Raw genomic sequence first — 22,199 nt, forward strand, 5'->3', positions numbered from 1 at the left:
CTTGTCTTGTGGTCAACTTCTAGATGGCGCACCCAGGTGTTGAGAGATCGGCCCCTGGGTCTCTTCCAGGCAGTGTCAGGGTGGAGGAGTCCCCCTAGTACGCCGACGCTAAGCTTAAGGGCGGCATGGGCTGGCGTGTCATCCGGTAGCTGTCGGAAATGACCGAAGAGGGAATGACGCCTCTGTAAGATGGTAGCACGGATATCCTCGAGACCGGTGGTCCCCATGATAGTGGTGTTGGTGACAAAGTCGGACCACCGGACACCAAAGATGCGCTGTTGGCACCTCATATTGAAGACTTGAAGTCTTCACCCGTCCCTGGCCTTTGAGGCCAAACTTAGTTCACTCCGAACGGCATCTTGCGAGGAATTCCCTTATACCATCAAGTGTGCTTGTGAGGTGTGAATGTGTACAAGCATTACATTCACTGTGTGGACTTCCGAACAAAAGAGGTCCACATAAACCAGGTAGCAGCGACGTTGTGTGGACTTTCCCACGTCCACACAGTGTTTCCCCCTCTCTGGAAAACAGGTTTTGAGGCATTTTGGGGTTAGGTTTATCGGCGGCAAAATGAAGAGAAACACTAAAGGGAATCATAGAAAAAAATTTTGGTTGAAAGAGTTTTCATCACAGTGTGAGAAAAATGATTTTTTTTTACAGGTTTTTCTTAACAACACAAAAACAAAGGAATGTCCACACTTCGTATGTAACGTAAACATGGGTGTTCATTTCTCATTTAAGTGTGTATTTATTGAGAAGGTGTTATGATTGAGAGTGGTGTAATTCGGTTCGTAAGTGACTGCATCATACACATGCATGCACCACTGATTACTAGCGCCCATTTGCTAAACACGCCACTTTGCACAACTTCCGGTTCCAATGGTTCAAATTTTTTTCAATGCTACTTCGTGTGTAGTGGCCATGGTTTAAGTTGAAATGATGTCACACTTTATGAACCGGATTGAGATGTCATTCACTAAATTTCACGACTTCGACCTTTACGATGGTGGTTTACATTTTATTTATCATGGTGACTGAAATGCACCTAGATGTAGATAAAAACAAAACAACGAAAATGTGATATGCCATAAAGTACAGAGGGTACAAACAACGCACACAATATTTAATGGTGTTGTTTTCACAGGTTGATCATGAACTCACACTTACAGGTTGAACGTACACTCAGTAAGGGTTGCTTAGTCGACCACTACATCGACGGTTGCTCAGTCAACTGCAAAAATGCATGTGCCCGTGGAGCCACCCGGCCACGTACGTACATGTATAAGGAAACATGTACACAGTGCTATTCACCCATACTGAACCATGGTACCGCCCTATAATGCGTGTGCCCATCCTTTTTCCATTGTTGCATCATTGTTGCGTCATATTGAGCACGCACGCTTTAGCAAACATGACATAAAAAGGACGACAGTGCGTGGTGATCTGGGCTGTAATGCCCCTATCAATTGTTCCCCCCCCCCTCCCCCCGAAATACAGACAGACACACAGACAGACAGACAGACAGAGATTTCCGGAATTATAGTTAGATGATTCTCTGTAGATCTTCGGTTTGATGTGAATGGAGGGGACTACATGTATAAATGTACATGTATTTAACCTTAGTTTAAACAGAATATACCAAAACCTGTTGAGATTTTTTAATTGCAAAATATTGACATTGATGGTAATATCACTGATATGCAGTGAAGCAAAGCAACGTGCAATTTGTTGTAGTATAGGACAATTTAAGTGTAACGTTTTAAAGGTTCAAAACTACTTTTTAAAGTATGATACCATATCAGTGCTGTTTATTCCCAATCAGAATCCCCAATAATTGATGAAATTTTTTTCGTATTACATGTATTTTGAACTTGTCAAAGGCAAAAGTATTTCAATGCGCTTGCTTGCCATTTTTGCAAATCCCGGGTGTGGGGGGGGGGGGGGGGGAGGATTGGATCCTCCCCCCAGATTTTTGTGGTGAGAAACCAAAAAGGCAGATTTTAAGGTTGTTTTCTAACTTTCCAACAAATGGAAAACAAAACATAGCACCGAGAACAAAGAGCACAAAAGCTTAGTGACATGTGGTGTCCGGTGTCAAGCTCACCCCCCCCCCCCCAAGTTAGCAGTATATTAACAATTTTGGAGAAAAACTGCATTAAGTTAAGATTTATAATTGTCTTTACTAAAGGTGGGCGAGTACTTGCTCCAGTGTTGTACATGTACATGTAGTTTTATGATGGCAACAAAAGGTCAAACTAAAGCAAAGATACAAAATGTTTTTACATGCAATCTGCCAGAGGCGTAGCCAGTTGTGGATTTGAACAGCACCCCCATTGAAAGTATGGTACAAGCCCCCCCCCCCCCCCATTGATTTTACGAAGGCTGAGTATGTGCTGATGAAACACCCCCCCCCCCCCCTGCAAAAAATCATGGATCGGCCCCTGACATGCTGTCAGATACAAAATCACAAACTGCAAATGGTTTTGTATGGTCATCCTTGCTGAAAACTCAGCAGGTTTTGTTCAAATTTTAAATGATTTGGTGATCGATCAATCACCAGAAATCATTTGAGAACTGAAGGACTCCAATGAGTACTAAGCCGATGAAATTACATGTACACATGCGAAAAAGGAGATATTTTCAGGGATTTTGCCTATGATGCATTGCATTCCAGTAGCAGCTGATGAGAAGCTCAGCTTGCCAAAACAAACTCAAGTTATTCGAAGCCAAAATGTTGCCCAAGGACGATGTCCCAGTGTAGTAAATAATGCTAATCTCAGTGGTGAAATGGCTACTTTTTTTTACCTGAAATTTGTGGTAATTGCCAAGATGAATTGAGTAACTGTGCTTCTGTGATGAGATAACTGTATTCATTTAAAACTGCTGGAAATTAATTATGTATGCGTGAAACGTAGTATGCACTACAATTGTTTGTTTATACATTGGAAGTACAGGTTTATGTTATTGTAAAATGTTGAGTCAATGTAAAGAAGATATGGATTATGAAATGAAGTTTAAACCTCTATGTGTTTAGGGGTAAATGCTCTCAAAAAAATTGATCACTTGAGCTTGGAATTTGTTTTGAGTCTGTGTTTGTATAATGTTTGAATTTACGAAGATGGCATGAATTGTGTTGCTACAGCTCACACAAATGTGCTTTGTTCTTTGACTTTTTTCTACGTAACTGCACACATGCATTTTCCCCTGGAGACTTAGTCAAGCTCAGAATTGTTTTCACTTTAGTTTTTCATTTGGAGCATCATGGTGGAAACTGCCCCAGTGATCACAAAAATTGGGAACTCCAATCAGACCATACCCAACAGTTCTCCCTGAATAAACTTTAATTTTGTATTCAGACTTGAGCTGAGTAACTCCCATGTAATTTCATGTTGAACGAGTAACATACCATTAATTATTAAAGGGAAGATAGAACATTTGCAAACATAAAAAAACGAAATGATCAATTTATCACGAAATGTCTTACTAGATTGTTAGGGAATGACAGTCTAAGCATCCTGTAAAGTTGTGGCTCCTAGTGTGCTGACATTTTCAAGAAAAACTGTATTTTTCCAATGCTGGTCGGCCGACCAGCGTTGGCGAAAACTGGCTTTTTTTCAAAAAGTGCTCCTACTTTTTTTATATTTAGTTCGTCTGCATTTTCTTTGCAATGAATTACACACCTGTTAAGTCTACAACCCTGCTAGACTGATTCTCTGATCTTACAATTGCCAAAGGCTCTAAATTGCTCCGTTTCATCTTAGCTGGGGTCAGGGAACCAGACTACAAGAATATGACTGGTTTTCTTGGTTTTTCCTGCATCTACGAACCCAAAACATGAAACAAGTCATTGTAACAATATTTGCGGTAACATACTCATCCTCCAAATCTATTTATTTCTGAAAATTGCAGCAAAAGCAAATGTTGTACATTCCCTTTAAGTGGTCCCTTTCCTTATTCTCAGACAATGCACGGACCAAAACATCTCATCCCACTATTCCTGGCCTACCCAATTAAAATATTCATTAAATTGACAATGCTTAAAAATGCGTTGGTAAACATGCTCCTGAGCACTCATCCCCTCCCACCCCCTCAATATCATCATTCCAATATTTCAATTCATAATGTCATCTTCCAAGTGCTAGAAAAAAAAAATTAATTGTTGTCCTCTTCAAAATCTGCACATTATCATAAAATCCCATATAATGATTGCATATGAATTAACATAAATTAAGACTTACCAGTCTTACATAAATTAAGACTTACCAGTCTACTTTACCTGCAAAATGATGCAGCTTCACAGCAACCAGCAACATCTTTGGGTCTTGGCTCCATGAAGTAGGAAGCTTAGCACAGTCCTTGTGAAATGGGATAGGGGAGGGGTATGGGTTTGGGTGCTTTTCAGATTCATTCCCAGTAGCCAGGATTCCAATAGCTCCCCCCCCCCCAACTTCTAACCAAGGCCATCAGGGGCGGATCCAGATTTGGCTCAGGGGAGAGGGGGAGGGATGGTCTATCAGCTATCAGGCTTGTACAAAATACTTGTACATGTAATACTTTTCTGTACTTTTTTTCCCCATATTTTTGTGCGGCCCAAGGGGGGGGGGGGGGGTGTGTGGAGGTTAAACACCTAACCCTCCCCTGGATCCATTACCGAAGGCAGTCCCTTAACCAGAATTAAGAACTTAACTGCTTTTCTATCAGACCACTAAGGGGAAGGCATTATGATTGAGACCTATATTTCATAAGAGAAGTGGTGGGGGGGGGGGTGTTAGCGATACTCAGTTTGCACTTTGAAATTGTGCATTTTTCTCTTCGAGCTAGTGGTGAATTAAACTTAAAATGCATTTCAAATTTTCTTTAATACATGTAATTAAAATCACCATGGATGTCAGGAACACTTTATTGCCAAGTTATTCTATTATTATCTGACCGATTCTCTGTGATGGGCAGCAAAAAAGTTCCAACACTTTTCTCCATAAAAACAAAACATTCATGTATACTTTGGACAAAATTTATAACCTTTAAAATTCACTTGGCATACTTGTTACCAACATCCACAGTTAAAAAGGAAATACAACTTGACATCAAAAAGAGTACAAAGTTGAAAACCAAACATCAAGTTTCATTTCTTTTATTCTTTTCGTGTATCTCTTCTGATTTTTAACATTTTTTTGTTTCTTGTTCATCCTCCGCCTCTTTACCGTGCAGTTGCATTAGGGAGTCAAAAAACCTGTAAAACCCTTTTGGGGAAAACCAGGAAAAACTCCCTCAATGCAACGTATAAAGAAACAAGGTTACAAATGAGGTAGATTAGTGTATGTGTACAATTTGTTTGCATTTCCAATTTTAAAAAGGATTTCTCCCATAGACTTTCACAAATGCTATTCGATTTTCAATGTTACATCAGTCTTATTATAGATTTTCATGCAATTTGGAGAGAAAAAAATTGTGGTACTCTTTACTACTAACTTGTGAATTGTTGTTTTCCAGCACAATGTCTTTTTAAGTCCCCGAGATGAATTTCAGTAAAAACAACCGTCACCAAATTTCTTGGTTTTAAAATGACGACAATGCAGAAAAATAATTAGCTTTGATATGTAATGTGTACATGTAAACAAGTTTTAAAAAAATGAAGGCCAAATGTCTGAATACTAATTCTTTTTACATGTATTAAACAGAATGGATTTCGTTATGAAAACATATCCAACGATTTAACCATTGTATTGACCTGATTGTGCTTTCTGGGATTGTATAAAAAATCTGACTTAGTTTTAATCACAAGTTAACGTTCAATGGTGTTATCAACGCGTACTCATTTTGGCACAAAAAAACATTAAATTCTCTTTTTTTTCTACCACGAAATTTTTTCGTAACGTTTCAAATTGTCGAGATTAGCCGTTATGATTAAAAAGTGCAGTGCAACTCACTTAAGACTTGAAGATTAATTTGGCTCTTAAAATGTCAAACATTCAGTACCAAATGACAACACAATTTGAACATCGGTAATGGACAAAATACACATGAAACAATCATAAACGATTTCAAAAATATACTGTGTAAATGGTTAAAGAATATTAGAAAACTTGAGTGTTTTACAGGCATTTTTGTGTGAGATAATTTATGGTGAAACAGATGCATCTTTACTACATGTAGTGTCACATTAGAATGGTTGTCAAAGTGTTTCCATAATTAGTGCTTTTCAATTTCAGAAGAAAAAAATGTCTTCCACCAAATGTGTAAATCAATGGCAATTTAAAGCTAATAGTTTCTAAACAATGTTTGGAAACATTTAAAAATGTGAAACTTTTTCCCTTGAAGTTATAAAAAATTTCATTTGAAGGAAAGAGTAGGACCTTTAAATTTTAAAGACTTGACATTTTTTTCTTTTTTTAATTAGTACATACAAAGCTTGAAGTACTTTTTGTAGTATCCATATGAAACAAACAGAATAAAAAAAATCATTTCGCTAACCGGATATTTTACATTTTATAACCAGCCTCCTCATCACCCCTTATAGCTGGCCGATTCCACCCACATGTATGCACCTTTTTATTCCGAACTAACCAATTAAAGAAACCGTTTGTAGGGTTCTTTTTACCATATTGTTTTTACATTTACAATCAGCTAAGTTTTGTTTTGCAAACCGGCCTCCTCATCACCCCTTCTAGCCGGCCGAATCCACCCACATGCAACTTTAATCAAAAATTACAAATTGTCTTAAGCCACACTTCATCTTACAATGGAATTTTGGAAACGCGATTACAACTGGAAAAAAAGACAGTTTGATTTTAAAGAAAGGCTTACTCAACACATTTTCTTCATTCAAAGACACATTTTCCCCAGGCATTTCCCAAAGCAGGAATCGTTGATTTACATTTTTGTATTTTGCAACAGTTAAAAATAAAAAGGTGGTTTTTTTTCAAAATTCAAATTTCTCTGATTTCTCGCTGAAAGTTAATTGAATATTCAAGATGCAACTAGATGTACAAAATATGTAGTTTACAAAGTGATACTGGGTAGTTTCCAATGAGAAATGAAATTTATGTCAGCCAGTGCTGCTTCAGAACACCCCCAAACACATTTTAAAACAGGTCTTTCAAGGATAAAGTACATGAGGTAATTAAAGGATTTAAAAAGCTTATTCCATAACTGAGATTTGAAATTTTCCAACAAAAAAAATTCAGATGTCTATCTCGCAAAAGTATAGTTCTATAAAATTACCATATTACAATGTCTTACTCGGTCTTAATACATGTACAATGTACATGTTTTCAAAATTTGACAATGCAATTTCGGAAAAGGGCCTTTTTTCGTGCCAAGGATACGATAAAAAGGAAGTTGGGATGAAGTCTACAACCCTTACTCTTTTTAGTGCTAATCAGAATAACGTTCATTTCAAATGTTTTTATGTTTCCTCATTTGTTTGAGTTCTGTCAATATTACTTTCATTTTATGTGTTCAAATCTCAAGATTTTTTTTTTCCACACATGACAAGCTGTATTTATACTCCATTTGCTCAAATTGATTTCATCACGTTCGAACATACAGACCAATTTTCAAAAAAAATCGTTAATTTCTTCCATCATCACACTGAACAACTATACCGTTACACAAATTCAAGAAACCTTTTTTGGGTTATTTTACATCAATTTTTTGACAATTACAATCAGTTAAGTTTTGCTTTGCAAACCGGCCTCCTCATCACCCCTTTTAGCCGGCCGAATCCACCCACATGCAACTTTAATCAAAAATTACAAATTGTCTTAAGCCACACTTCATCTTACAATGGAATTCTGGAAACGCGATTACAATTGGAAAAAAAGACAGTTTGATTTTAAAGAAAGGCTTACTCAACACATTTTCTTCATTCAAAGACACATTTTCCCCAGGCATTTCCCAAAGCAGGAATCGTTGATTTACATTTTTGTATTTTGCAACAGTTAAAAAAAAAAAAAAAAATGTGTTTGTTTTTTTTCAAAATTCAAATTTCTCTGTTTTCTCGCTGAAAGTTAATTGAATATTCAAGATGCAAACTAGATGTACAAAATATGTAGTTTACAAAGTGATACTGGGTAGTTTCCAATGAGAAATACAATTTATGTCAGCCAGTGCTGCTCCAGAACACCCCCGAATACATTTTAAAACTGGCCTTTCAAGGATAAAGTACACGAGGTAATTGAAGGATTTAAAAAGCTTATTCCTTAACTGAGATTTGAAATTTTCCAACAAAAAAAATCATATGTCTATCTCACAGAAGTACAGGTGTCTATAAAATTACCATCTTACAATGTCTTACTCGGCCTTAATACATGTACATGTACATGTTTTCAAAATTTGACAATGCAATTTCGGAAAAGGGCCTTTTTCGTGCCGAGGATACGATAAACTCTTAAATTAAAGGAAGTTGGGATGAAGTCTACAACCCTTACTTTTTTTAGTGCTAATCAGAAGAACATTCATTTCAAATGCTTTTTATATTTCCTCATTTTTTTGAGTTCTGTCAATATTACTTTCATTTCATGTGTTCAAATCTCAAGATTTTTTTTTCCACACAAGCTGTATTTATACTCCATTTGCTCAAATTGATTTCATCATGTTCGTACAGACCAATTTTAAAAAAAAAATCGTTAATTTCTTCCATCATCACACTGAACAACTATACCGTTTCACAAATTCAAGAAACCTTTTTTGGGTTATTTTACATCAATTTTTTTGACAATTACAATCAGTTAAGTTTTGCTTTGCAAACCGGCCTCCTCATCACCCCTTCTAGCCGGCCGAATCCACCCAAATGCAACTTTAATCAAAAATTACAAATTGTCTTAAGCCACACTTCATCTTACAATGAAATTTTGGAAACGCGATTACAACTGGAAAAAAAGACAATATGATTTTCAAGAAAAGCTTACTCTCAACACAATTTCTTCACTTAAAGACATTTTTTCCCCAAGGCATTTCCCAAAGAAGGAATTGTTGATTTTTACCTTCTTGTATTTTGCAATGTTAAAAACTTTTTGTTTCAAAATTCAAATTTCTCCGATGATGTTATTTAAAAGCTGTTCTTTTTTTTTTTTAAAGAGCTTATTTGAAAGTTAATTGAATACTAAAGATGCAACTAGGTGCAAAATAGTTTACAAAGCAATAAAATATATTGGGAGATACGTACAACAAATTCCTAACTTGAACTTTTGGCATTTCCACAAAAAAATTAAAGAGCAGATGTTTATCATTCAAGATAACTTATATCTAGAAAACCACCATCTTTAAATGGCATGTTGGTAGGTGATTTCAAACTTCAAGATGTGAATAGAAAGTTGAAAAACTTACATGTTTTTCTTTTGGAAGAAGGGCCCTTTTGATGCCCAGGATACGATAACATTTTATATTGAAGGAAGTTGGGATGAAGTCTACAATGCTTATGCTTACTCTTTTATTGCTCAGAAGAACATGGGAGCAATTCAAGCGCTTATCTTTTCTCAGTTTTTTTTACTAATTTGAGCTCCCTCAATATTGCTTTCATTTTATGTGTTCAAATCTCAAGATCTTTTGTTTTCAAACGAGTTGCATTCAATACTCCATTTGCCAAAATTGATTTCATATGTAATTTTTCCATCTTCACACTCAACATACTTGCTCAACTATGCCGTTACACAAAGTAATCAGATTTGCGGTAATTTTTACACGACACATACTAAAACAAATGCAGCTATCTGAATTGACCCATAACTTCTTTCACCTTCAGTTCCACGACTTAGTTCTCAACATGCACTCAATTCTTAACTTTCTCAACATTTAGGAAAATGTCTCACAGATTTAGAATTTAACTTCATTTCATAAAGGCTGTTAATTTTGTTAAACAAGTTTTGCTTGTCTGAAAACTGTTCATAATTATTTCCTAGTAAAACCAATCAGCGAATGCAACCATTTTATCCCTATACATGTATTGTGTTTCAATTTCATGTGTAAACATGTATTCACCAAATTTCACAAGATAAGTGAATTAACAGTGTTCAACATAATTTTGATGTTGGCAACAAGTGCTACATTTTCATGACATTTATGACGTTGTCATAATTTCGTATATTTTCATTCGTACATGTATTTTTATTATACTTTTCGCGAAAACCAAACTTTCAACATAATAAAAGAAACCTTTTGAGATTTACATTTCAATACACGTTTTGGGCCAATTCATGATTTAGGCCAAGAAATTGCTCGAGTATATGAATGGCAGTGTAATCATGTGCGAGAGATTTACAAGAACCTATTTTTGTCTAATAACTACAGCCACTCAGTGGCAGTACCTGTCAACAACTTACACAACATTCCAACACCAACATTCTCAAACAAATAGTACATATCCTGAAGAACCAACACTCCCGACGTCCACGACCATGCTGAAAGCCATCAAGCCAAATCACCACCCATCAAGATCACTCCAGCTCAACTGCATCCACTCACCATCCTCTCTGCCTCAACCCATCCTCGTCTTGTCTCCCACCATCAAGCCATTCGCGTCTCCTCAACCCGTCCAGCAGCCTCTGCAGAATCCATCCCGTCAGCCTAGTCCCGATTCCTCGGCCCGTACAGCAGCCTAGTCCCGTCACGTCTCCTCAGCCCGTCCAGTCATCAGTCCCGTCCGGCAGTCTCTGCAGAAACACTCCCTCCGGCCAGCCTAGTCCCGTCACGTCCCGTCGACCCGTCTCCTTAGCCCATCCAGTCAGTCCCGTCCAGCAGCCTCCCAAGAATCCATCCCGTCCTTGTCCCATCACGTCCTGCCGTCGCGTCTCCTCGGCCCGTCTAGTCCCGCTAGCCTAGTCCCGTCCCGTCCAGCTGACCCGTCTCCTCAGCCCGTCCAGTCAGTCCCGTCCAGCAGCCTCCCAAAAGAGTCCCAAGAAACCATCCCGCCATCCTAGTCCCGTCCTGTCACGTTGCTCCCTCCTGCCATTCGTCCAGCTGTCACGCCAACGATGTCCCGTTTCCCGTCAAACCACTCTGTCCCCTTGAACCACCGTCTGCTCCGTCAGTCTCCACCGTCGTCCCCCAAGCCCGACTAGTCTGTCTACCCCGTCAATGCTCCTCGTACAGCCACTCCCAATGCCTTGTCCCCCACACGTTATCCAGTCACCCCCATCCAGATGCCTCATTCACCTATGTTCAGCCTAGCTAGTCAGCCGCGTCTCCATCCCCACTAATGCCCCACACCAGTCAGCCTTGTGAACTCCCGTTTAGCAAACTGTCCGACCTTGGCTAGCTGTGTCCAGCCTGACTGAGTCCTCTACTATTCTCACTTGTGCTTTCCTCCTGCTGTTTTAAGATCTCCTTGATGCTTGCTCTGTGCATCCCAGAATAGTGTGGTGATCTCTCATAGCAAGAAGATACCACAAGTGACAGAGTCAACAGCCAGGCTGCTTATTCCCTTGAACATTGTTCTGTATCCGTCTCATTCCCACACGCATTTCACAAGTCCTTTCCAGCGAACAGTGGAATTGATTTCTCCCTCACTTGTCAGTTCTTTTAGCACCCCCTCACATTTAGTTCAGATGAAAGCTTGGTCTTTTACGTAAAAATCCATAAATGTGCAGTCTTTTCACATACACTTGCTAGTCCTTGGTTATTTTAGATGGCAAATCCAGATATGAAACATGTAGCTTAAGCCTTCACTCCCATGGATACACAATGCAAGGAGGACTCTTTACTGCATCTGTTGGGAAAAATACAGGCTCCCCAAAATGCAAAAGCACAAAAAAGCCATGCACTCAAATACTTTTTAAGCAGTACTATACCAGAACATGGAGATTTTGGAATTTCCAGTGGAACCTTTCTTGGAACCAGGAGCTTGCAAGTCAAGATGACCATGGCTGAGAGACCTCCTTAGAAGCTGCCACATCACTATGGGAGTAAGGCTTGGCTCTGAATCTGTAGCTCTTTAAACAAACAAGAATTTCTTCCCCAATCCCTCCCAACAGGCAATAGCAACGCCGCAACATTATGAAATCATGCATCCGCGGGTAAAAAACGTTTTAAAGCTTTTTAAGGATGATCTATTACACAAAACAGTTTCCTCAACAAAAGATGTTCTTTCACATGCATTTTTAGAGACTTCAATGCAGTTTAAGCAAGCTAGCTTTCTACGAGCGTTTTAAAAAAAAAAGGATTGTAAATGAGTTGATCCTACCAAATGAACGAAGCAAGAATGCATTCTTCGGGTCGCATTTAAAATCGGCAAGATATGGTCAGTCCGGCTTGATACCAAATGTAGTACAAACGCTATCCAAAAACTGCCGCATGTCAACAGTTTCTGCAAGGCAAGCACAGGTAAACATTTCCCACCCCCATGCACACATACCCATCCCTCACATGGCTGTTAGGTACACATGGCCCTTCAAAATTGTTACAAAGTATCAGATAAATCATTTTCACAAGTTCTTGGCAAGTACAATTTCCCCAAAACAAATTATCCTACCACAAACTTTCCACCATACACCTGTCCTTTTCACCTCAAAACGTTCGGAGTACTTTTCCAGGATTTAGTTTCCACCTCGGGAAATTCGTTTAACCTGTGTACTTATAGAATTAAAAGAAAAAAGTTTGCCCTACGAAAGCCCCTCGACTACCCTTTCAGTCTATCACAAACATAATCACAGAATTGATCCGTTAACTTCACAGTGACTGGATTTAAAATTATTTTGCGTATGTATATTCTTTCACAATTTTTCTCCTAAAGCACAGTCATTCTCATTGAATTCGCTGATATATTTACACTTAGTACAACTGCTAATAACCTTCAATCACATCCCCTAAATTCATTACCTTTCACATTACATTTTTTTGGTCACGGTTTACACGATCACGTATTTTCAACAAAACGTCATTCGTCCACTTATCAAAATTGTCACATCTACACAAACACCAAGTATTAATTACGCAGTGATTTCACTATAGGATAACATTCTTAATACATCAAGCATACCGCAGTTATTTTTGACGACACAGCGCACACGTTAAGCCCGTTTCCGGTTTATCTGTTCCTCTTGGTTGCCCAGACATATTCAGGGACACCTTTCTGTAATAAAAATAGAAAAAAAACCTACCCCAAACCCATCACACTGCCCTACTTGTACATTGTTTGCAGTATTGTTTATGCTGACAAGGTCACTTGTGCTCTCATTTAAATCAAAGTGCAACTTAGATGCAACAGTAAATTAATAACACCAGTGAAATTATTCCGGGCAAAACCGGACATATAAGGAATCTACATGCTAGCAGCCAGCAGGGGGAGAAAAAAAAGGACCTAATGTACCAGAAAACTTGCAACGTAAGTATGAGAAGCTGAGAGACTTGATTTCCTCTTTACAAATAGTTGAATTTTCCTCAAAAGGCAATCAACAGAGAAAATTTTATCGGAGAAACTCACGTCTTGTGAATACATGCCAAGTAGGACCGGTTTGACAGTTCCATTTATGCGCAAAGGCTACGACACTCTTGAAAACTTGACTTGTAACAAAGGATTGCACAGAATTGAAGACGTAGCTACTTGGATGGTGTTCATGTCAAGGACCGAGTGGGATCGTGAGGGCTTGAGTAGATTCTTAGGACATCTGCATAGGAACTCTTGTGTCTTTCACAGGAATTGTGGCCAGTTTCTTCATGGGCAAAATCTGGAAAGGAAAGCTAAAAAAAAAATCGACTTGCCCTAAGGTAACCCCCCAGTATCTCAAAACAAACAGTAGTCCACAGACAGGCTTATAAAAAGAATAATCTTTTCCGGAGAAGTATTCATGTTCATTAGTCTTTTTTTTTTTCTGAGTGCATATTTGTCAACATTCTCATCGTTCTACAAGACAAAGCAACATTCAACAAAATAAAAAAGCCTTAAATTTACTAGGTAATCTATCATACACAGAACTTGCCTGTTATGCCTGTATATTAAGACCTTCAACTCATGAAAGAATGCCGTTGTCAATTCATGTTGTACGATCAGCTAACCGCGGACAGTTACAAAGCTTTCACGGGGGCCGAGGAGTTTCACAATCCCTGGAACGGAAGAACAGATTACCCTACCCACGCTAGCCCAACAATCCTCCCCATGGCAATATGCCAAATGTCTTAAAGACTCTTTACCAACACTACAAAATATAAAATTACATGCAACAGCTTAGGCAATATAATTTTAACAAAAATCAACTAAGAGATCCCCAAAACTTTCAAAAGCAACGACTACAACCAGCAATTAACAAACATTCAACGTTAACGGTACCTTGTTAGAAACATGTGCAGCGCCTGATTTGCCACAAGCTAAAACAGTGATATAAAAGTCTGATACCTGCAGATTCCAAGTCCTTAGTTACCTAAATGAATGCAAATAAAAGTGGGAGAAACCATACGAAGGCAAACAAAGGCCAAGGCATATTTTGAATGACTAATCAATCCTCCATTACTGGCTATGCTACTGTTGGCAATATGACCATTCTAAATTAAGAATTTTTTTCATGCAGTTGATGTCATTTTTACTTTTGATGATGCAGAAGGAACAATTTGGTGTATTTCTTAACGTGTTGAATTGTAGTGAAAATTTCTATGAAGCCAGAGGGTTAACATGACCTTACAGTAAGTGTTGTCATTGATGAGCAGCAACAATGAAGAGATGGTGAAGAAAATTTGAGCAGAACATTTCTTGATTTAGTGGGATGGACAAATTGTAGCCAATGCGGACACACTGTGTTGCAGTTTCAAAGAAGTTGCATGAATCAGCTTGCTAGGACGATGTCCCACGATGCTGTGCATTCGCTTCCAAAGCTGTAATAACGACAAAATGCAAACAAAAGTCTCTCCCCCCACCCATACCAAACAGCGCCTACACGTGGTTAATATTCATTGAAAATAAATCCATTGTGTTAAAGAAGCAACCAGTCAATATGCTAATCAGAACAAAGTGTCTGATAGAAATGCATGCATGTACACTGGGAAATTTGAGACCAATTTTGAGAATAACAAAATGTTGCAAACAAACTTGTTAAATGCAATGTGCAGACATTTCAATCTCTATATTTCAACAAAAAGCCCAACCATTTATTTAGTAGGTTGTGATGTGAATGGGTTTAACTCAAGTAAATGTAAACAACGAATGTCACGAGAAAAAGCGGTTCTAGAAATGGAAGCTTTTTTAAGTGTTTGAGAACAAAATGAATTAAAAACTTACATCAGCAAGACAGACAGATGTGTATTTTACCATGACCGACAAAAACTTGGGAAGTGCAGGGAATTCACATGATTTGACACCTAGAAGGCTGCTTGTATAACGCAGGAGTAATTGTGAAAAAGGAGTGCGACACACATACGGTAGTCATACATGAGTTGATAGGCGGAGGTCTAAGCACGGCAGTGAAGATCATGAGGAACCTGGGTTATTGCAAAAAAAAAGCAGGGGAAAAACAAAACATCCTACACGCTTGTGGAGTTCGAAAACAATCATGGACACAAGTAGAGGTAAGCAAATTCACAAGAGTGAACTACAGTTCAAAAAGAAGTTAAGTTTGAAAAACATTAAGGATGGCGTTGGTGAAATACAAAAATTAAAAAAGTCACAGCGAAAACAGGTTCACCCAAAAGCTTCTAATCGGAGAAAGTGGTAGATGAAGAAAGCAACACAGTCTTGTCTCATTCTATTAAAAGATGGGTGCGTGAAAACAGAAGGGTGGTCAGGTGGTCTGGTGAAGGAGCGATTGTCAATCCATGCCAATTTCTTCATGAAGACCTCAATGAGGACGGCCTCGTGATAACTGCAAGATTATGATTAACATTGGGAAAAAGCAAAGCAAGTTATGAAGCCCTAACCTAATCACTGTAATTCTTTTGTTAGTGTACCACGTCAATTTTTAACAAGCAACTGTTGAATTCTTTTGATTTCATTTGAGATGTGTGAAAAAAAGTTGCACTTTAAATCTAGTGTATTTAGTGTTCCTGTTTATTGAATCAATCAAGTTTTTACAAATTCCCCAAAACTGATAATTTTTATATTTTTGCCATGGCATTGTTGTATCTTATGAATACGAGTAATTACTAAGAATAGCCAAATCTTCTTGATATTATAAAGAAACCTGCTGGCTCTGTCCTTTTCTTTCGGGTGACTGATCATTCTGCACGATTTCTTGCACTTTGACTTGAACTTTGCGCAGGTATGACGAGCTACGTAGTACAGCATGGAAAGCATGTGTATCTTATCTTGCAAGCTGTAGATCTACAGACTGGATGGAAACCAGGAGAAAAACACAAAACACCACATTCCCCAACAAAAGTAATAGCTGATCCAAGTGTTCCAATGGACTGTCAGTTTAGGAGTGAAGTTTTGTAGTATTTTGTTTCCGCTTACAAAAGACCCAAATTATTTAAAGCAAAGACATGTAACTTTTCAATGCCCAAATAACAAACGTTCACAATATTCCCGGATTTTAAGCTTGGTGCATTCATCTTTGTGATCCACTTTGAAAGGCGATTAAGATTGAAATTTCAAAACGCATTCACACGTTAATGGATTACGAGAAACCTGTTAGAGGTATCTTTCTTCAAACAACTTCCACACGCTGAAGACTCGGCTTCAAGTACAATGGCACAGCACAGTAAGCAACGGCTTAAGAACACGTCTTTGGGCTCACCGATCTACATGAATACTTAAAAATGGGGAAAAAGGAAACCCTAGAATGCATACATTTCCACTTTTTATGGTTAGTTAAATCATTTTTTATCTACTTCATGTAATTATCTTTTTCTGTTTACTTTACAACAGCTTACTTTACCATTATGATTGGAATGCGCAGCGTACACGAGCAAGATAGATCTTCAACGAGAAGTTCAACGAGATGTCTTCCGTGACAGAAGTTGCAAGGCAGATTACCTACATATTTGAGATTTGTTGGGGGAAAAAATGGGAGGAAGAAACACCGAGGGTATGGCACGAGCGCTCATTACAAATTAAAATGTGTTTACCACGAGTGTCTACAATGTAGTTTACAATTTAAAGAACTGCTAAGCATGGCCCCATTGAACTGATGTTTGCTTCATGTCAACCTCATGTAAACAATGGTCAAAGCTCTTGTTTTAGCGATGTTCCTATACCGGCATGTTGTCAGATCTCCATAAAAATATTTCAGACAGAAATATGCACGGCAAGAATTATCCAATTTTCCTTAACAGATACTATGTTGCAGCGTGTTTGTACTTTACAGAGGGAAACCTGTTTGGCGTGGCCCTACATGGCGACGAAATAACCGAATGTCGACACGTGCTTGCTTGGTCTGTAACCGCAGCGGCAATCCATTGCTACGTCTATGGTGGTCTTTCTTGTTTTACCCACAGCGCTTGCTTGAGTAGCCCAAATCCAAGTGTATCTAAAACATAAAAAAATATAACTGGAAAAAAAAGGGGGGGGGGGGGGAACACGACGACAAAGCAGAAGTTTCCAAGAAATACAAGTAGATGTACGATCTGATAACTCTGTTGAAGGTTAGTACTAAACCACAAAGATGGTTTTAAGTATAATTTTAAAAAATGCTTGGCAAGAAAACTTTTAACTTTGGTGTGAACATAGAAAAGAAACCTGTGTAGCTGGGTCCTAACACCAGTGAACATCAAGCTTGAACTTCCTAGCAGTGTGACCTGGGACCTCTAAGGGGAATTCCTTGACAGGTTGCGGTAGTGAACCACTCGCGCTTCATACATCAGCATTCGGAACTACATACGAAACACTTGAAAAGGGAAGGAAGAAAACGCCCCAAGCCTAGCACCTCATGAAATAGTTAAAACTCCATTACAGGATTTGCCGTTTGGAGACACAACCAGAATGTCAAAAACAATCTTTAAGGATTTTGGCATATTTTCTTTCACTTGTTTCTTCTTTCTTCTTAGATTTCTTTCCGAACCATAGTTTTGGTGAACATTTCTTTTTCCTCAAGTCAAATTGGAACGATTTTTTACAAATTTGATGAATTTGTGCACCGTGTGTTTAGACATCTTGATCAGAATCTTGAAATTCCAGACTCTCCATCTTGTGTCAGGCCTGCCTTGTGTGAATTCCTTTTCTCATGAGTGACTTTACAGGTAGACTTGTAGCATTTTCCCCTGGACTTGATAGAAGATGAAGGAAGAAACAAACACAAAAACCCCTTCCCTTCTGGGTGGGAATAATGTTGACACAGTATACAAAGATTGATGATTGTTCAGGATCACTTTGCTGAATCACTTTCAAGTGAGCGTACTCTTTCTCTTTCAGATTTCTTTCACTTCCATTTGTACAATATTTCAAAATCAAAACGAATTTCCAGAATCGAATGAATTTTGCTTCCACTATCACGTCAAGTGTCTTAACATAATGTAAACAACCACTGAAGGTACTTGATGATGCTTCATGCTCTTTGAAATGAATTTTTACTTTGAAGAACTATCACTTTGACTTCTTACTTGGCTGGCTTCGTCATAGTCTGTGGCTGCAATTTGCGTCATATCACTTAATATCTAGATGACAAAAACAAAATAGGTGGAAAGGAAGAAGAGATTGAATACCAAGGAAGAGGTCGAATCACCTTTGAGAGAGTAATATTGCCAGTGTTGTTTCAATCAACCAACTTTGAACTGACCAACAAAATTGGTCGAGACAAAGGTCCTCACACCCTGCTCGACTAGGGAGTAAGTAAAGTGAAGGAAAGGTTCAACAGATTAAGACTTAAGGTTTTGTTTTACTTTGCTCCAACATGTAAATTTTATACATTTTTTTGTACATGTCTAGAGAAAACAAGTGGATATTTTAGAAGTACTATTAATTAACTTCCAACAAACTGACAATTAGCCCAGTATCAGCCATGTCAGCCCTAGTGCCAATTTTTTTCTTGGTAAGAGTGTTGACATGAACATGCTGAAGTGCTGAAAATATCAGCGCGTCAATAAAACCAGAGACACAATTATCAAGACATGGGCCTGTATACATGTACAATGCATTACATTTTTTTCGAGCCAACAAACAACATCGTAGATATAAAGTGTACACACACTTGAGAAGTCGAAACTAGTCACACTCACATGAACAATCCTAACAAAATGCAATTAACTTCCATGACAAAAACACTTGACAGGTCAAGCTGAAATCAAGCAATGTTTTTTATGAAACTGCAATTTAACTTCATTGATTCAGAGAACAGAGTACAATTATGTTTAATTTTTATGTAAGGCTGCTTAACTTAAGGCTGAAGTAATCAAACAATGTCAAAAGCTGTAAAGACAATGCAAGCCTAGGCCTATGCAAAACCAATGATTTAGTCAGGCATGAAACTGGCATGACGACAGGAAGTCGCAAAAAGATGAAATTTCAAATCTTTCAAAGACTTTTTAGCCTTGGCCCCATACTCACACAGTGTTTTTCTATTTTTTTTAATGGTACACATTGTCTATGAAGTAAAAAAAGAGAGGAGATCAGCTGATCTGAGGAAAAGTTGCACGCCTGTACTGTCAACTGTGTAGGCCTAGGCCTAATCATGCTAATCAGAACACCGACAGTGACATGACTGAGCAGCTCTGTTAAGTGTTTACCGACTTAGAAAAGCTTTGCTAGTTTGCTATCAAAATCAAATGAATTAAGCAAGTTGAAGGAAAAACAATTTTCCTTACCATTTATATTCTTGGGTCTCTTGAATTCGAAGACCAGCCATGCCTTGAAATTCTTGTTTTGAGCAATAGCACTTTAGCAGTGGACAAGTTGAGGAATCGGGAATAACACTTCTTTCACCAAGTCAACTGAACCTATAGTACTTCTTGAAGATTGTCAAAATGTAGAGAAAACGACATAGCCAATGTGCCAAACTACAACCGTCAAAATTATAACCCGCTGTGCTGGAGAAAACACGATAGGCCGGGCCCGTCTTTGTTTTTTGTATAGTTAATAAGCAAAATTGTGATGTGCGCCAAGTCCAAGACCTACAAAAACTAAAGTAAAACAAATAAAAAAATCGCCTGCATGAACTGAGTGCCAGAAAACAGTCATGACAGTCTTTGTCATAATGTTTGTTTTCGCAAAGTTCAGTCAGTGAGTCAATTGACCATGAAAACACAAGTCTTTTGAAGAAATGAAGAAAGTAACATGTTGTTTCAAGCTGACTTTGTTCGTCGAGTTTATTTAGTGCAGAAATACGCGGCGTGGAAATCGAATAGACGCTGTCGTTGAGGTTTTTCATCATGATTCTGTGTTGCCTTAACTGTCTGTTGAAAACAAATCAAAATTCAACTTCAAACCAGAATGTTGACCGACTAGACGACACGGACATGACGGAAACGGAATGTCGAAGACCAGCTGACCACTCTGAATTTCAACCTGGGAACAAATTTCAAGATATTCTTGCCAGAAAACCCAGACAAAAGACGGGCACAAAATCACAACAAACGACCACCTGGAAAGCGACACACAAACCAAGACAGATCGCTGCTGACGCCCTAAATTTCGCAGGTCCGCACAGGGCTTATATACCATACAAAACCCGATTACTGCGATATCCTTTACCATTGGAAAATAGTTCGGTTCCGATTAATGACGTCACGAACATGCAGACATAATACAGGCGTTTACAGCATCCTTTGAAATGATCATGCCGTCAGGAGTGAATAAATGAGAAAGTTTTGAACGGAATTATAATAAATTAGACATTTGAATTGATCATCAAAAATCGGTGATAAAAACTAAATACTGTATGTTACCATTATTTCGTAAACAATGAGAGGAATTTCAAAAGACGACTGCACTAAGTATAGCTCCATACATTTTTGTAAACAACTCGTCAACCTCGCGCATGTATATTTTAATGATGAACGAGAGAGTCGGTGCTGATACGTCACAAAACCGCAGGGATACGTGTTGAACGTTTGACAGACGTTGCGTCGCGTGCCCCGACGTGTTTGTTGTACTTGCACAATAAACAGAAAATTCCGGAAATTCTAAACTAAACCAACAACAAAGCATCATTGCAACAGATTCATGTAATGTCATAGGAAAATAGAAATGACGCAAGAACTAAACCGGAATTTCACATCATACTCTATTTTAAGTTTCATTTACTTGGGTAATAGTCTGTATGTATTCATAGAGCACATACAACATCTTTAATTGCCCTTTCACACTTGTTTATAATCATAGTGGTTTTCTGAAAAAGAAACTTGAATTTTTATTAATTTTTTCAACGGGATCTATAAAAAGAATAGCGCCTAATACGCGAGCGAAGGGTAAAACGGATTAAAATCAGCAAACCAGAAAGACAATTTAAATTTTCTCAAAAGTTAAGTATCCTGCACATTATTCGAACTAAAATCAATTTATAGCTTTTTCCATCATCTTTCATTTTCTGTGAATTTTTTTTGGGGGTGATCCGATGAACTAGAAGGATGAACCTTCTAGGGGAAAACGATGACAAAAAAGCAAAACCGAAATCGAAGGTAATACAATGTAGGCTTAATATTAGGGTACCAACTTGTGATAATTTGACCCAAAATGGAGAAAAAAATATATTGACTGGGAATTCATTAATAATGTTCTGTAATACTTAAAAATATTGATATTCCTCATTAATTGTAGCCAAAATAAGAGATAATTTCATCCAGAAATACCAAAATACCATGTCAGAATCCATTCACGGTTTAATTCAGTCACGAGCCTGTATTGGAAAAAAGTAAAGGGGACACCAAACTTTTATTTTCTGCTATTTTTGCCATCATTAGTCATGCCCAATGAGGTGTGTTTTATTTCCAAATGTATTTTTGCTTTGTCTTACTCAGAATATAACACACTTGTTTATTGTGAAATTAACTTGATTAGACTCAACATAACAATTAAAGTGTGCATCGATTGCGTATTGGGGGCATTTGGTGTCCCATTCACACACGTGAAACTTGGTACTTAAAATGGCCTAAAATAAAAAAAATTCCAAGCATGCCGATCTTTGTTAAGATTTCACAGTTATCAAGTGGGACATGTAATTAATGGAAATACGTTTGGACATGCCACAGTGGCCAGTGAACCCAATAATCTTTTTATAAGCATTACACAACTTCCTGTGTAAAAGGGACACCCAAAAAAGTGGATTATGTTTACACGTGCCAATTGGGTCACGGACTTTATTGGTCCGTGATTGGGCTAACGCACTGTGAATCTCGCTCAATATTTTATT

At 38.0% G+C, this 22,199-nt stretch overlaps 1 long non-coding RNA gene across 1 annotated transcript; it reads right to left on the reverse strand.

Moving 5' to 3' along the window:
• Nucleotides 1–5,115: 5,115 nt before the first annotated feature.
• On the reverse strand, nt 5,116–20,497 carry LOC119740317. The gene is made up of 2 exons (XR_005272667.1): nt 19,657–20,497; nt 5,116–18,510 (listed from the first exon to the last, which is right to left on the reverse strand). It is a non-coding gene; the product is annotated as an uncharacterized LOC119740317 (long non-coding RNA).
• Between the last annotated feature and the right edge of the window lie 1,702 nt (nt 20,498–22,199).

This window comes from Patiria miniata, unplaced genomic scaffold (genome assembly GCF_015706575.1).
Source record: "Patiria miniata isolate m_02_andy unplaced genomic scaffold, ASM1570657v1 HiC_scaffold_5, whole genome shotgun sequence".
NCBI classification, from domain to species: Eukaryota; Metazoa; Echinodermata; class Asteroidea; order Valvatida; family Asterinidae; genus Patiria; species Patiria miniata.